This window comes from Ursus arctos, unplaced genomic scaffold, assembly GCF_023065955.2.
Source record: "Ursus arctos isolate Adak ecotype North America unplaced genomic scaffold, UrsArc2.0 scaffold_25, whole genome shotgun sequence".
Lineage (NCBI taxonomy): Eukaryota > Metazoa > Chordata > Mammalia > Carnivora > Ursidae > Ursus > Ursus arctos.
In genome coordinates, this window is record NW_026622930.1 from 35,783,956 (window position 1) to 35,798,042 (window position 14,087).

The following is a 14,087-nucleotide window of genomic DNA, read 5'->3' on the forward strand; positions in this document are numbered from 1 at the left end:
TCTCTTTAAGGTGACTTCCCACATTTTTGCTCTGTTGACTTAAAATTTTAATTCTCTTTGCGAAATTTCATTTTCAAGTCTTTTTTTATTTTCTTGGAGGACCCTGTAAATCTGCATGTGCCCGTGTGTGTATAATTATACATACATGTGTGTATATATACCACCCTGAAGTTACCTAAATAAAAATTTTCCTGATATACTTGCATATTCATGTGTATATTAATAATTTACCATTTCTGTCCTGCACACATTCTCTCTTAAGGAATCTGACAGGGATTTTAATGTGTTTAGTTTTAATTTAAATGTGCTAAGGAGTGGGTTTTTACTCAGGAAGCAGCTGAGCTACTCATGATTGCTATTTGCTTCATTTACAAGCTGTAGTCCTTCTGGCTTAACTGCTTTACAGATTGTTCAGAGTTTTCAATATACTTAAAATTGTTTGACAGCTGTGACTTGTCTAGCGCTGATATATCCAATACTATCCTCTCACTCTGAGAATGCTCCCCCTCTTTTTTTCCCTCTCCCCTGAAGCTGGCAGCAGAATTTTGCAGGATGAGTTACAGTACTGCATTCACGCTTTGGTTTCTCTTTTCTCCTACCTTTTAATTTAACCTTGAAACTGAAAATGTGGTTAGAAGTATAAGGAATACTTCTGGAAAAATCTACTAAGGAAAATGTATGATAAAATGATTTGGTAATATTGCCTGTGGTTTCTATATATACGTGGGTCTTGGCTAATTCTAGCAACTTGCTGTTAGTTTATGTAGTTCATTCAGCCGTCTCTCTACCAAGGACAGAAATGAAAGAGGGGGATTTATTACTTGATTCTCTAAGGAGAAAGCTGGTTGTACCACTGTGATGTGTACAAGCAGGAAAAGCCAGAGAAAATGAGTGTCCTCAATGTGGAATGCTCAGAGACGATAATGCCTGAGGCCAGAATTTGGCAAGAAAACAACGAGCAGGTCATTTCCAGGAGGTAGTTGGCTTCTGACCAATATTAAAAGCCAAACTTGATCTGTAGATGAAAACAAGAAGTATGCTATCCAGTGACTTCTGTGGAGGAAGTTGCCTCTGGAAAGTGAGGATGAGATGAGGGACCTCTAGAGTTAAAATGCAGTTACAGTGATGAATAGGGAAAGGTGTGGGTTGGCTGAGCAGTGAGGGAAACAACCAGAGCCCAAGGCAGCTGCAGGTCCTGGGCAAGGAGAAGCAGTGCCAGGAGGGCAAGGGGTGACACATAGTGGACAGGTTGTTCCGGAATAAAACTAGGACTGGTTATAACTATTTAGGAAGTTGGAGAGCAAGTTTATCTTTTAATAAAATGGATAAACAAGCTATGTTGGAGAATATGATGTTTGACTCTTCAGAAATGTAGGTCACGACCAGGGAGTGGGGGCTGGGCAGATAGTGTTAGCTACTAAATGAGCTCCTTTGAAATGCTGTGGAATTTCCCTTCCTGAAGAAGTTAAGGCCTCTATGAGAGTAGGGTAGAACACTCTGGAATAATGCATGCCTCTCTCTTCCTTTTGTGGGACTTTTGGCCTTCTCTAGAGAAGTAGAAGAATGTGTTGAGTTTAGACAATAGAGAAGGTGCTGGAAAATTGAGTTTGTATTTCTGCTGCTGGCAGATACAAACTGGGGAATCTATTGTGCCCTGTTCTGGAAAGTAAGAATAGTCATTTGAGGGGTAAATAATCAGAAGGCAGTGATCTTTAAATCCACATTTAAAATGGCGGCTAACAGGGGTAGTGGGCAGTTCCTGACCCTAGAGCCCTTTCTTGGTTTCTTTCTGAGGCACTGACATCCGCACTCCAGCCTCCTCTCTAAGATGAGGCCAACATGTGTCCGTGAGGTCCTTGAGGGAGGGTTGTCTGTCTTGCCCTCCCTTGGAGAGGCCTGACTCAATTTGTTATGAAGCTGTATGGGTAAAGAGTGATGTTAATCTGTGATCATATTTAGTCAGGTGCAGTTTTGTTTTCATAATTCACCAGCTAGCCCAAGGTTTGTTTTACAAATGAAGGGTCACAGAGACAGAGACCCATACAGAATAAGGGACAGTGACAGTTTGGGCAGTTTCCTGTTTATTTTTCATGATTTCAAATAAGGACACATACTCAGTTGCCGGAAATGAACATCAGAAGCCTCAAGTGCTTTGTGGGTTTTTTAAAATTCAGTATTTAAGAGGTTTCATTTTTCTTTTAGCGTTAGCTGATTTTGAACCATAGTGTTCAAAGCAGATGTTAGAATATATATGTCCTCAAAAAAGCCCCATGTTGTTACTGTTTTATCAACTTGTGCACTTTGGTTCTTACAGAAATCACTTAATTTAGCAGCTTTAGTACCTTTCTAGGATTGAAGACCCAAAGTCCCTGCACAATGAAATGTGGCAAAAACCTGGTATTGCATGGCTAGCCTCCGTGTGGGGCGTGCGTGCTTGGACTGCGAACACCAGCCAGTACGAGGGCCTGCTCTGTATTTATACACAGTAAGCACTATGACTATTGCAGTGTTTACACCTCTATTTTTGGATTCTAAGATTTAATATCAACAATCTTCACTTTTGGATTCACTGCTACATTTCCAATTTTGGAGACAGCGTAATATAGTTGTCTCTGTGTGTGAAATACCATTTCCCTGTGATAATTTTGTGTGGGGCTAGCAGACTGTAGAGAGAATTAATTTAACGTTACCGTCAGCCCTGCAGCAGGTAAAAAGTTGCTTCTTGTTTTGAGCAAGTTAAGTCTTGCAATAGAAGCCTGTGGGAGTGGAGGGTTCATGGTAAGAATTTGTTAGTGGTAAGGGGAGAGGTGGGGACGGGTCTGTATTACAGAGGCCTTGGCAAGCTAAGTAGAGGAGATTAGACTTAATCTTATAGACAGCAACAGGGAGCTGCTGAGGTTTTTGAAGGGAGATGATATGTAAGTGATATTCTTACTTTCCTTTCTCCAGCCCCACCTCGAATGTCCATACCGTTCTGTCAGCTTCTTTAAGGAGGTTTAAGGCTGGCAGCTTTAACCCAGGATGGCTGATGGCAGAGGGCTGTTGTCCTACTCTAGTCCTTGGTGGCAAAGAAAGAGGAAATGGAATATATAAGAATATATAAAGGAACTCCCCATCTCTTAACGTTTTTCTTCTGTGCTCATAAAAGAAGATTTAAAACCAGAGGACAGAAAATTATCTATGGTTTCATTATTTAAATGTAATCATTGTTCACATTTTAGCCAATTTCCGTCTAGCCTGTTTTTAAAATGAGGCTTTCCCTTAAATTAAAAAAAAAATTCAGATATACTTAACATGCAGCACAGATTTTAAGAACAGGTCTTAGGCAGTGAATGTTCAATGAATTTAATAATTCTCTGTGCTTGTATAGCCATAACTGCAGATTTAGAAGATTGCCATCACTCAGGAAAATCTCCTAGTACTCCTTTCCTTTTTCTTCTTGTTAAACTTTTCCCCCCAGTCTTACTATATATATAAATTGTATCATACTGAGCTTACTACATATGTATTATTATTTTTGTTACTTGGCATATATAATTATATGATTTTAATTAAACAGATTTTTCTTTAGCATTGTGATGTAAACATGCTTTCACATAATTAAGTAAATTTAAAAAACGTCATTCTAATGGCTACCCAGTATTCCATTATGGGAATATATGATTGTCTACTTAACTGTTTTGGGACATTTAAACTGTTTCCAAATTTGCACTATTAAAAATAACACCACCAGTAGCACCGAAGAGCCATTGTGAAGGATAAATAAAATGACTTAAAGCAGATACAGGAGAGGAAGAGTTAAAGAAAATTCTAAAGGCTTAGAATGAGGAAGGTGAGAAGAGAATTCTAGAGGGAAGTGGAGGTCAATGAGGATGAGATTGGTTTTGACTAGATTGAATTTGAGATCCAGGGAGATGTCAGAACTGCTCTGTATATAACTGGAAAAAGTGAAATTAAGGACATCCTAGTGCCCTGGAAACAGAAGTCCTAGTAGAAGAGGGGACAGAGCAGTGATGATATCGAGAGAAGAGCATTGTGCCGTGGATTCAGTTTTGTGCTACCTTGAGTTCTAATGCTGACTTTTTCGGGGTAAGGATTTGTGTTGTTCATTGGGTGAAATGATGACTTTCAGGCATTCGTCTGACTTCTGTATTCATGATCTCAAGATTCAGAATGTGCTTTACTTTCTCTTTTGCTTCACGCTAGGACCTATTAATGTGGTTGGTGTTAATTCTGAGAAAAACTGGTGATGGTATCACTTTGCCTTGGCTAAGCTTAGAGCAGCTGCCATTTGGTTTTCTTGCGGTTCTACTGGATTCTTTCCCACTAAAAGGGATTGACATGTTCGCATAAGAAAATTAAATTACTTGAATTAGTAGAAGTTACTGGAGAATGGAAGATGTAATTTAATAGGAAATAATTGCTAACTTTTGAGTAAATAGGGGGAATTGAATACATGCGTATATTTACTTCCTTTACCTCCTGAAATCAAACAAAAATTACTGAAAAGAAATAAAACCCAGAAGAACAATGCAAAATGGAGAGGAGATCTCAGAATTCAGTGTTTTGGAAACTAGAAAGCGAACGAACTGGTGGTCACTATGTTGGCAGATGAGAAAAAGCCGAGCTGTAAGCAGCCACAGGGCAAGTCCGGAAGTAGCCAGCTCACACCACATTAACTGCAGGAAGGTTCAGAAAGATGCCTTTCAAACAAGGAAGGGCACACAGAGGCAAAAAGAGGAGACTTGGTGGAAAGTCTGTGTAAGAAGTAGCTAGAAACTCCTGATCCCACCTTACTCCCCCAAAACCAGGCAGCAAAAGACTGAAGGTTGACTCTCTGCAGAGGGTACACTGGCGGGAATCTGGTTTGGGGGCATTAGGCACTGCTGAGAGCAGTGGGTACCTTTCTGAAAGCGGAGCACGTTGAATGGGAATATCCTCAGCCCTCTTGCCGCTTGGCTCTCAGATCCCTTGTGCCTCTAGTTGCAAGATAGATGATTCTTTGGAGAATCAGACAAACCTAAAGGCACCAATTAAAGGAGAGTTCTTAGGGGAATGGTAGGAAGGAAATAGGCCAGCCAGTCTCACCCCAGACAAGCCCACTACTCAGTAACTCTGTGCCACCATCTCATCCAGAGCTCCCATTTTAAATATGCCTGCATGTGCGACTGTGATAAGGGCACAGATTTGAATTATCTCTTCTGACACTATCCTGACATTAATACTGTTAATTAGTTTTGTATGAGTTTGACCTTTATATAGAATGTACATGGAGGGCACTCAACTCAGATGTCTCCCTCTTTCCCTTACATCTTCAACCCCCCCGCCCCCCAATCTCTTTTCCTGCCCTTGTGGCATCTCTCTCTCATCTGATGGCCATGCCAGCAGGTCAAAGAGAGTAGAACAAAAGACAGAGTACTTTCTTTCACACATTTTTCTCCTTATAGCTAAATGTTGATGTATTCCTCAAAACTACCTTATATTTACTTTGATCTGTATTCAAATTCTATTGCCTCTCTGTTCTTGAGCTCTCACGGACAGATTCCTTTCTTCCATACAGTTGTCAGTGCTCTAATCCTTCTAGAAACTGAACATCTAAAGGGATCAAATTATTTTCAGAAACAATCAGTGTATGTTAAATACAGTTACTCCAATTGATGATAACTGTTACCAGCTAAACCAACAGCAGCAGCAGCGCCAGTAACAATGAAAACAGATTTTTTTTAGTCTGTATAAATCTGAATGGTGTGCATACCTAGTAGATTTGGAAAGAAATACTTGCTAAAGGAAATATAAATAAAAATGACATCTCCGTGAGTTAGGAAAATAGTCCATGCCCAAGATTTCTATTACTTTAATCTTGTCTTTTAAATTTGGCTTTATATTTGAAAATTCTGTTGGGCAATATAAGTTTTTAAACTTCTTTTTTTGTTTGATTTTTCCTTTCTCCAGCTGACTGTTAAGCTACTTTTATCATTTTAAGATGTTCTGTCTGCCTCATTTCAGAAATCAGGTTTCACAGAGCAGTTGCGAAGTCCTAGAAAGCCCTGGTAATACAGGTTAACGGTATGACCATGAATGTGTAACTATAACACGGTTGAAATCATTGACTTTAGAAATCTTTTAAATCCTCTTCTAGATTTCCGGATGTTGTAAAACAAATCTAACAGCTGTCACAAGTGCATATTTCTTAGTCACATGTAAACAGTGTACGCTGTCTTTGGTTCCGGTTCACTGACTGTTTCCTTAGAAGTGTAGAGCTTTGTCCACAAAGGTGGCTTTATGGTAAAAATGTGGACACCCCTGGTGAAGTGGCTCGACCACACCCATGCATCACAGTGTTTTAGCCCCTCTTGTGTTCCTGAGATCTCTTCTTGTGGCAAACAAGAGCATTGAGGGGATTATTTTAGCTCAGGGAATTACGTTTAACTCAAGTGAACATGTTTGTAATAACGTCTGGAAATTCTTGCCTGAAATTTTTAATTATATTGATAACATTACATAGTAGTGACAGTTTTACATATTTAATATGTTACAGAATAAAGGTAGACTGCAGTGGGTGGCTCATAATATAGGACGGTGTCATACTGATTTAATTAAATTTCCCCTCTTTAGATTTAGTGCTAAAGGCATGTCTTTATGTTAGAATAAGGGATTTTAATGGTTTCACAAGTTCAGATAACTTTTAAACAGCTCTGTTCATTCACATCAATGGTGAGGTTTAAAAAGAGACTTTATATCTAGTCTGAAGTTAAAACTACAGTAAACTTACTATGGTAATTAAAAGACATGGTTTGGCTTTAGAAACAAATTACTGATTGAAGAACTTGCTGTGAATTAAATTAAGTGCTAATTGAGAGTTTTAAAATTTTGCCATTTGTTTCCTAATCAAAGTCCCAGCTTAAAAGATACATATCTGCTCTGATTCTAAGTTTCTTGAGCATAATTACAAATGCTTTGGGATTTTTCTCCTTGGTTTTATATATCCATAATGATTAATAATTACTTTAAAAGGGGCTGAGAGTCAGGTTTGAAAGGTTCTTTATCACTGGGACTATTAAGAATTCTTAAATTTGGTGTTACCAGAGGTAACTTGACATTATATGTATGTTTATTATTTATTACTTTTATGTTCTAAACATAAATAGTATAGCGAGGTATCTAGGCAAATTCTGTTCAAATTTTAGTTCTTATTCTTAGAGTTTGAATATTTAATATAAATCCTGATATGTTTGGAAATAGTTTTCTCTGTTCAGATGTCTGATTTAGAGATTTAAAATGACTTTGCTTACTTTAATACGTTTTATCATATTTATTTAAATGCGTTTTTTTGGGCTAACACAAAATACTGTGAGAATGATGCATGATGACGTAGTTTCAACATTGCAATTACTGGGTCCTCCCTCTGGTTCTAAATGCTTGATTAAATAATTTTGTTTCTTTTCAGTACATGATGGATTATAGAATGAACGGATGAGTGGATGAACTTGATGAAAAAACTGAGGGATATCATTGAAATTGTTACTTGCTTGAGATCTTAATACAAATAGTGCTAGAGGAATAATGGCACTTTTTAATTTGCTTGGATGTTCTCTATTTAACGTCATTCATATTGTCCCTTTTTTGTTAGAAAATTTACTTTGTAGATGTAATCTCAGAATTCATTTTACAGCTATGATGTCATTGTTTTTATATTTATAGTCAATATATGCAGTATTGCATAGTTGTATGAAATTTTTTTTTTTAAAGATTTTATTTATTTATGTGACAGAGAGATAGCCAGCGAGAGAGGGAACACAGCAGGGGAGTGGGAGAGGAAGAAGCAGGCTCATAGCGGAGGAGCCTGATGTGGGGCTCGATCCCAGAACGCCAGGATCACGCCCTGAGCCGAAGGCAGACGCTTAACGACTGCGCTACCCAGGCGCCCCATAGTTGTATGAAATTATAGTGTCACAGATAACAGAGAGAGAAATGTTCTTGAGGTCAACTAGTTCATGCTTTTATACAAGAGAAGATAATACCTACTCATCTAGAAAGTAGTATTGTAAAACAGAGATGATTTAAGTTGCTTATACTGTAGTTAAAAGAGGTTTCCTGAGAAGATAATATGCCCGATTTTAGCCAAGCCTTAAATATTAATAGTGCTGACAAATATATAGCTAAAAGGAATTGAAAGTATTCATTAGTTGTTATTTTTAATAACTCTTTATATTGTTCTTACCTTCTGTTTTATTCATTGTTAATCTGAGCAGATGTTTAGTTAGTAGTTACTAAGCGCTAGCCACATTCTGTTCTTTTATAATGTGCTAGTCATTTTCCTTAAACAACAGTAAAATATCAACCAAAATTATAGTATAAAATTAGTAGTTTCTATGGAGATAAAGGGATTGGGGAAAGGGAGGGGTTTTCTCCTTGCAGTAACTTAAATAACTATTTAAAAATATTAATAGCCGTGGAGTATCTCGGTGACTCAGTCGTTTAAGTGTCTGACTTCAGCTCAGATCATGATCTCAGGGTCCTGGGATCAAGCCTCAGGTTGGGCTCTGCACTGAGCGGGGAGTTTGCTTGCCCGCTCTCTCTCTCTCTGCCTGGCCCCCTGCTTGTGCACTTGCGTGCGCGCGCTCTCTCTCTCTCTCTCTCTCAAGTAAATAAACAAAATCTTTTAAAAATATAGTAATAGTTGTATTTTGATATTGTAAGTCAGAAAATAGTTAAATTATTTGTTTAATCAAAACCTGATTAAAGTATACCTAAACACTTCTTCCTCTTTACTTATGGAGCTGTGTACTTGGGATCCTGCTAAATTGTCTCTTTCACATTTGGCCAAGACTTTGAATTTTATTTTTTGCACCGTAGTTCACAGTAATCAGCGGTAAACCCAAGAGCTGAAAAATAGCCGCCGGTTCCTCCAAGCAGGTAGCTGTTGGTTCTCGGCCTCACCTGCGACAGTGCTACCGTCTGTGTCACAGCGGAGTTGCAACCAGAAGGGGTTCTTAGTATTAGTGTTAGAATTGTCAGTTTTAGCAAATAAAAATACGGGGCACCTAGTTAAATTTGAATTTCAAATAAATAATGAATAATTTTTTTTTTAGTCTTGACTATGTCCCATGTAAGTTGTAGGACATACTTGAACTAAAAATTATTTGTTTATGTGAAATTTAGATTTAAATGGTGTCCTGTATTTTATCAGGCAACCTTGTTATTTCTGCTTTTTGTATATGAAGGTGCTAGGCATTCAGAAATTAGTAAGAAGCTCTTGAGGGGCTCAGAGTCTTTTGGGGGAGATGGAGCAGAAGGGATGTGGGGAATAGGAACACCAGAGAGGAATCTTGGCAGCAATCAAGATGTTTGAAGATGGAGGTCTGGACGAGACAGTGGGGACGAAGAGATTGTTATATTTTTCTGTTAATGCTGAGCAAGGTCATTGTAGCTCTGAATGCTTGCAGGTAGGAAAACAGTGTCCGTGGGTGCCATTGAGGGCCACTGGCAGGCCAGTAATGGAGGAGGGTTGTGGTGGGAAAGGAGACATGAGAAAATGAGAGGGTTAAACAACTGATAAAAAGAAATGTGGTGGGGGAATCAGAGGAGAAGGAAAAAGAGAGACAAAAAAGTCAGGTCCATGCATGGTCTCCATGGATGGCATGGAGGTGGTGTGCCAGAGAGGGGACCCTGAGAACCCTCCGTGCATATCATGGTGCTGTGTTACCTTGAGAAACTCACAAGCTCTTGGGACTTTTGTTATTTGTAAGAGGGGGGAGCTGGATGAGAGAGTCTCTAATGTGATCTGATTCTAGAAGCAACTCAGTGGAATCCCTAATCCTAAATTTTCTATCTTTGAGGAGGGGTTATTTAGATTTTAACACGTGTTCCTCCTAATTCCTCAGCCTTGCTTTCTGTCCTTATAGCCACTTTCTGGAGGCCAGCCCAGGGCCTTCAAACCTTTAGTTTGATCCCAACATTCAGAGTTTATTATAATGCCTTTGGAATGAAAATGAATGAGACTTATTTCTTAAACTTCTTTTTCTTTGCATTGATACCAGTGTAGATGAAAATAAAACAGTTGGAAAATAAATCCTTGTAATTTACTTAAATAATTTCTTTTGTTCATTTTGGATAATCCATTCCTGAATGAATAAAATAGATGGTTTAGGACTAGAGCCTCATATATTTAAATATATTATAGAGACAGTTTTTGTGACTTTAGAAATACCTCGGTGCATTTTAATCTAGCCACATAGACGCTGTAGAACTGCGCCGTGGTGAGGATTGATGCTGGTGGCTACTTGGAGTCATGATATGTTTGCATAAGCCTACAACTGCTATTACCAATTTAATAATGTTACCTATTTAATAATCCCTTTAAAACTTGGACTATGGGGTGCCTGGGTGGCTTAGTCGGGTAAGTGTCTGCCTTCAGCTCTCGTCATGATCCCAGGGTCCTGGGATTAAACCCTGTGTTGGGCTCCCTGCTCAGTGGGGAGCCTGCTTCTCCCTCTCACTCTGCCCCTCCCCCCTGCTCATGCTCTCTCTCTCTCTCTCTCTCACAAATAAAGGCTTAAAAAAATAAAACCTGGACTATAAATCAGAAATGGTTGCCAGTGATAAAGAAAGATTTAATGGAAGCAAATCTACCATTTTGGATAGTGGTTTTTAGGACATTTTTAGATCGTGGAAATCTTCTGAAAATCTGACCAAAGCAACTGGATCTTTTCCCAAATTGGACTCACCATACAGAATTGTTGCAGAAGGGATTTGGAGGACTGCCTCCCCCCACCCCCCCATCCATGGATATAGCCCAGTTTTTAATTCATGATTTAACTGTATAGTTAAACTGGTCCATTCATTGAATCTTACAACCATGCATTCATGAGCTAGGCTCTAGGCATTGTAGGAAGCTCTGATTTTTAACTCTCTCCTGACAGTAATAATCTTATTCAAACAAATTCAAAAGCCCATTTTCATATTGAAATTAAAGGCATAACTTATATACTGTATGTCTCTAACTTAAGCTTTTTATAGATTTAGGACTTACTTTGTATGCCCCAAGAGATAACAGTAACTACCTAGTTTATCATCCATATTCCTCTTGCTTTACTACAGCTTTTAAAAATTTCCCTTTAGCTGTCCATTTCCATCCCTTATAGGTAGAGTCATATCATTTTCTCTTGTCTTTCCCCCTAAATCTTTATTCATAAACATTTCTTTGTGCTTCCACATAGCCGTCGTCTTTTTTTTTTTTAAAGATTTTATTTATTTATTTGAGTGAGAGCTTGCAGGGAGGAGGGGGGGAGAAGGAGACTCCCTGCTGAGCAGGGAGCCCAATGTGGGACTCGATCCCAGGACCCTGGAATCATGATCTGAGCCGAAGGCAGACACTTAACCGACTGAGCCACCCAGGCACCCTGGCCATCATCTTTAATGCTGCACAATATTCTAGTAAGTTGATGTACCTCTTAAATGTTGAACGTAGTGGTTATTTCCAGTTTTACACTTTTTGGAGAATGTTGCAAATGACTGCTTTAAGTAGTTTTTTCAGACTTGGATTAGTTTTTTTTTAGACTAGATTCTTAAGGATGGGAGCAATGATTCATTCATTCGTGGCATTTTTATTAAGTACCTACTATGTCCCTGGCTGGTTCAGAAGCTTGGCCATTTCCATGACACTTGATATGCTTTGACAGTCTTTCCAAATTTGCTAGAGAACTACTTAACCAATTGAGTCAGCTCTTCATTGTCTAGCCCAATAGTTGTGCTTCCTCATTACTCATCTGGTGACTATTTGAAAGTAAGCTAAATAAAGCATTATAAGGAAGGCACATCTGAAGAAATGGCAGTGTGTGGCTGAGTGAGAAGTGCATGCCTTTAGAACTACTTGCTGTGTGGATAATTTACACAACTTGACATTCTTTTGAAGTGATAATTGAGAGATGAAGCTTTGACCAAATCAGAGTTAACATGAACAGAGTTAAAATAGATTAATTTAAATCACTCAGAAGACTTTAACTTGAAATTTTAAAAAGCAAAACCAAAATACACAGTTTTGTAAATGTGTCCAAATTTTTATTTTGTGAACATTTGTTGGGTGCCTTGTATGCGCTAGGAAAACAGATGTGAATGTGACATTGCGTATTCTTGATTAGTGGGCGAGACAGGCAGATACGTACACAAATAATTGCTGTGGCACACGGTGGGCACTGAAAGAGGGTTTGTACGACCAGGAGGATCAGAGAACAGAAGTTTCCATGTCCTTCTATCCAGATTTTTTACTATACAGGAGCACCCCGCCCCCCCCCCCTTTTTTTTAACTTCCATGGTTTACTTTTACATCTTGGGAGAGGAAAGAAAGTTGTTACAGATCACGGTAAATACACATGATTTAGTTGGAATGAAAACTCAGTTTTTGAAATATATGTCTAGTTTCAAAAGCAAATAACTAAAAGACTCTTGCCTTTTTGATTACAGTGTGGCTGGCTGGTTGAAGAGAAGTCATGGGTTAATGGTTTCCTGAAAAGTCACTAGTTTCTTTGTAAACGGAATTTCTAATAATCATCAGAAGGGACAAAAATAACATAATGGACGGGTGCATGCTGTCATTAGCCATGGCAAAAGCATTCTAATATAATGATCCTCCCCCCCCCCCCCAGTCATCTAAGCTAAAGTAGAGCAAAAGAAGTTGTCTACCTACTTTCTTAGAACACTGTGGTTGAGCCTGACAGCCTGCGTTCAGTTTTAACTGCTGGTTACTAAGTGTAACTTCAGATCTTAACACCTGTGCTTCCATTTCCTCAATGGTAAATTGGAGATCCTGATAGTATCCACTTCATAAGGCTGTAGAATCCAGTAGATACTGCTCTGTGTGCATCTTAGTCAACCTCAGAGTAGCATTTACTGCTGTTGACCTCTTTGTCCTTCTTAATACACTCTTCCCACTTAGCTCCCGAGACCCCAATTTCTAGTTCTTTTCTTCTCCTACCTTCTACTCCTTTTCATTTGTGTTGTTTGGTGGTTCTTTTTCTGTCTGATTTCTAAATGTTGGATGCCTGTGGGTCCTGTCCTTTCTTCCTATTTACTCCTTTCCTAGGTGATCCATTAGTCTCATGGCTTTAAAACCATCTGTATGCCAAGGAGTCCTTATATGTCTCTAGTCCTGACCTGTCCAGCTCTGAGGTCCAGATTCATATGTCTGATTCCCTCCTGGATATTGCTTCTTTAACACATTCCTGACTGGATCTCTGGACCTCCCCACCTCCAAACAAGTAAACAAAGTTTTCCCTTTCCCAGCCATCTCCATCTTGGGTAAATGGCCGTAAATCTCTGACTCATCCTTGATTCTTTCCTTTTCTTTACCCCACATATCCAGGCCAGCAGCAGATATTACTTCCAGAGTAGATTTTGAATCAATCTACTTCTTTCTCCTCTGCCACCATCCCAGTCCAAGCCATCACCATTGCGTGCCACCTCCATAGGCTTCTAACTTGTTCTCTCCCTGTCTGTTCAGTACAGAGAGCTACAAGGATGATTTTTTTTTAAGCAAAAATAAAATCCTGTCACATTTCTGTTTAAGATCAACTAATGGCTTCCTATGACACTTAAAATAAAATCAAATCTCTCCTTTTCATAGCTTATACATCTGGGCTCAGTTTCCGTAGTGAGAAAGTTAGGGTTCTTGTGAATCTAACTAAAATATAAGCTCCTGAAGGGCACAGACTTTCTTCTGCTTTGTGCATTGTTACTTTCCCAATGCCTGGAATAGTGTGTGAATATAATGAGCATTTAATAAATATTTGTTAAGTGAATAAACACATATAGATTGTATGGGACCCCAAAAGCCTTTCTTCTTTCCTCTTTTAGAGCAGCATATTATACTTCATTATTTTCTGCATTATGTAGAAAGTCCAGCAAAGGCTTCTGGTGCAGTCTCCTTTCTTTTCGCCTCTTGCCTTCTACACATTTAGCCCCTGCTCCCTACCCCCCCCCCCCCGTTTTATTCTTCATATCTGAGGACATATTTGGGTCATTGGGAGAGGATAGATGATAAGTAGGACGAGAAACAGAATAGAAATTGAAAAGGAACCCTGAGAATAGTA

General features: G+C 38.8%; 1 protein-coding gene across 3 annotated transcripts in view; it reads left to right on the plus strand.

Moving 5' to 3' along the window:
* PPP2R5E (protein phosphatase 2 regulatory subunit B'epsilon) overlaps window positions 1-14,087 on the plus strand; it is a 141,175-nt gene that overhangs the window by 84,014 nt on the left and 43,074 nt on the right. The window lies entirely within an intron of this gene.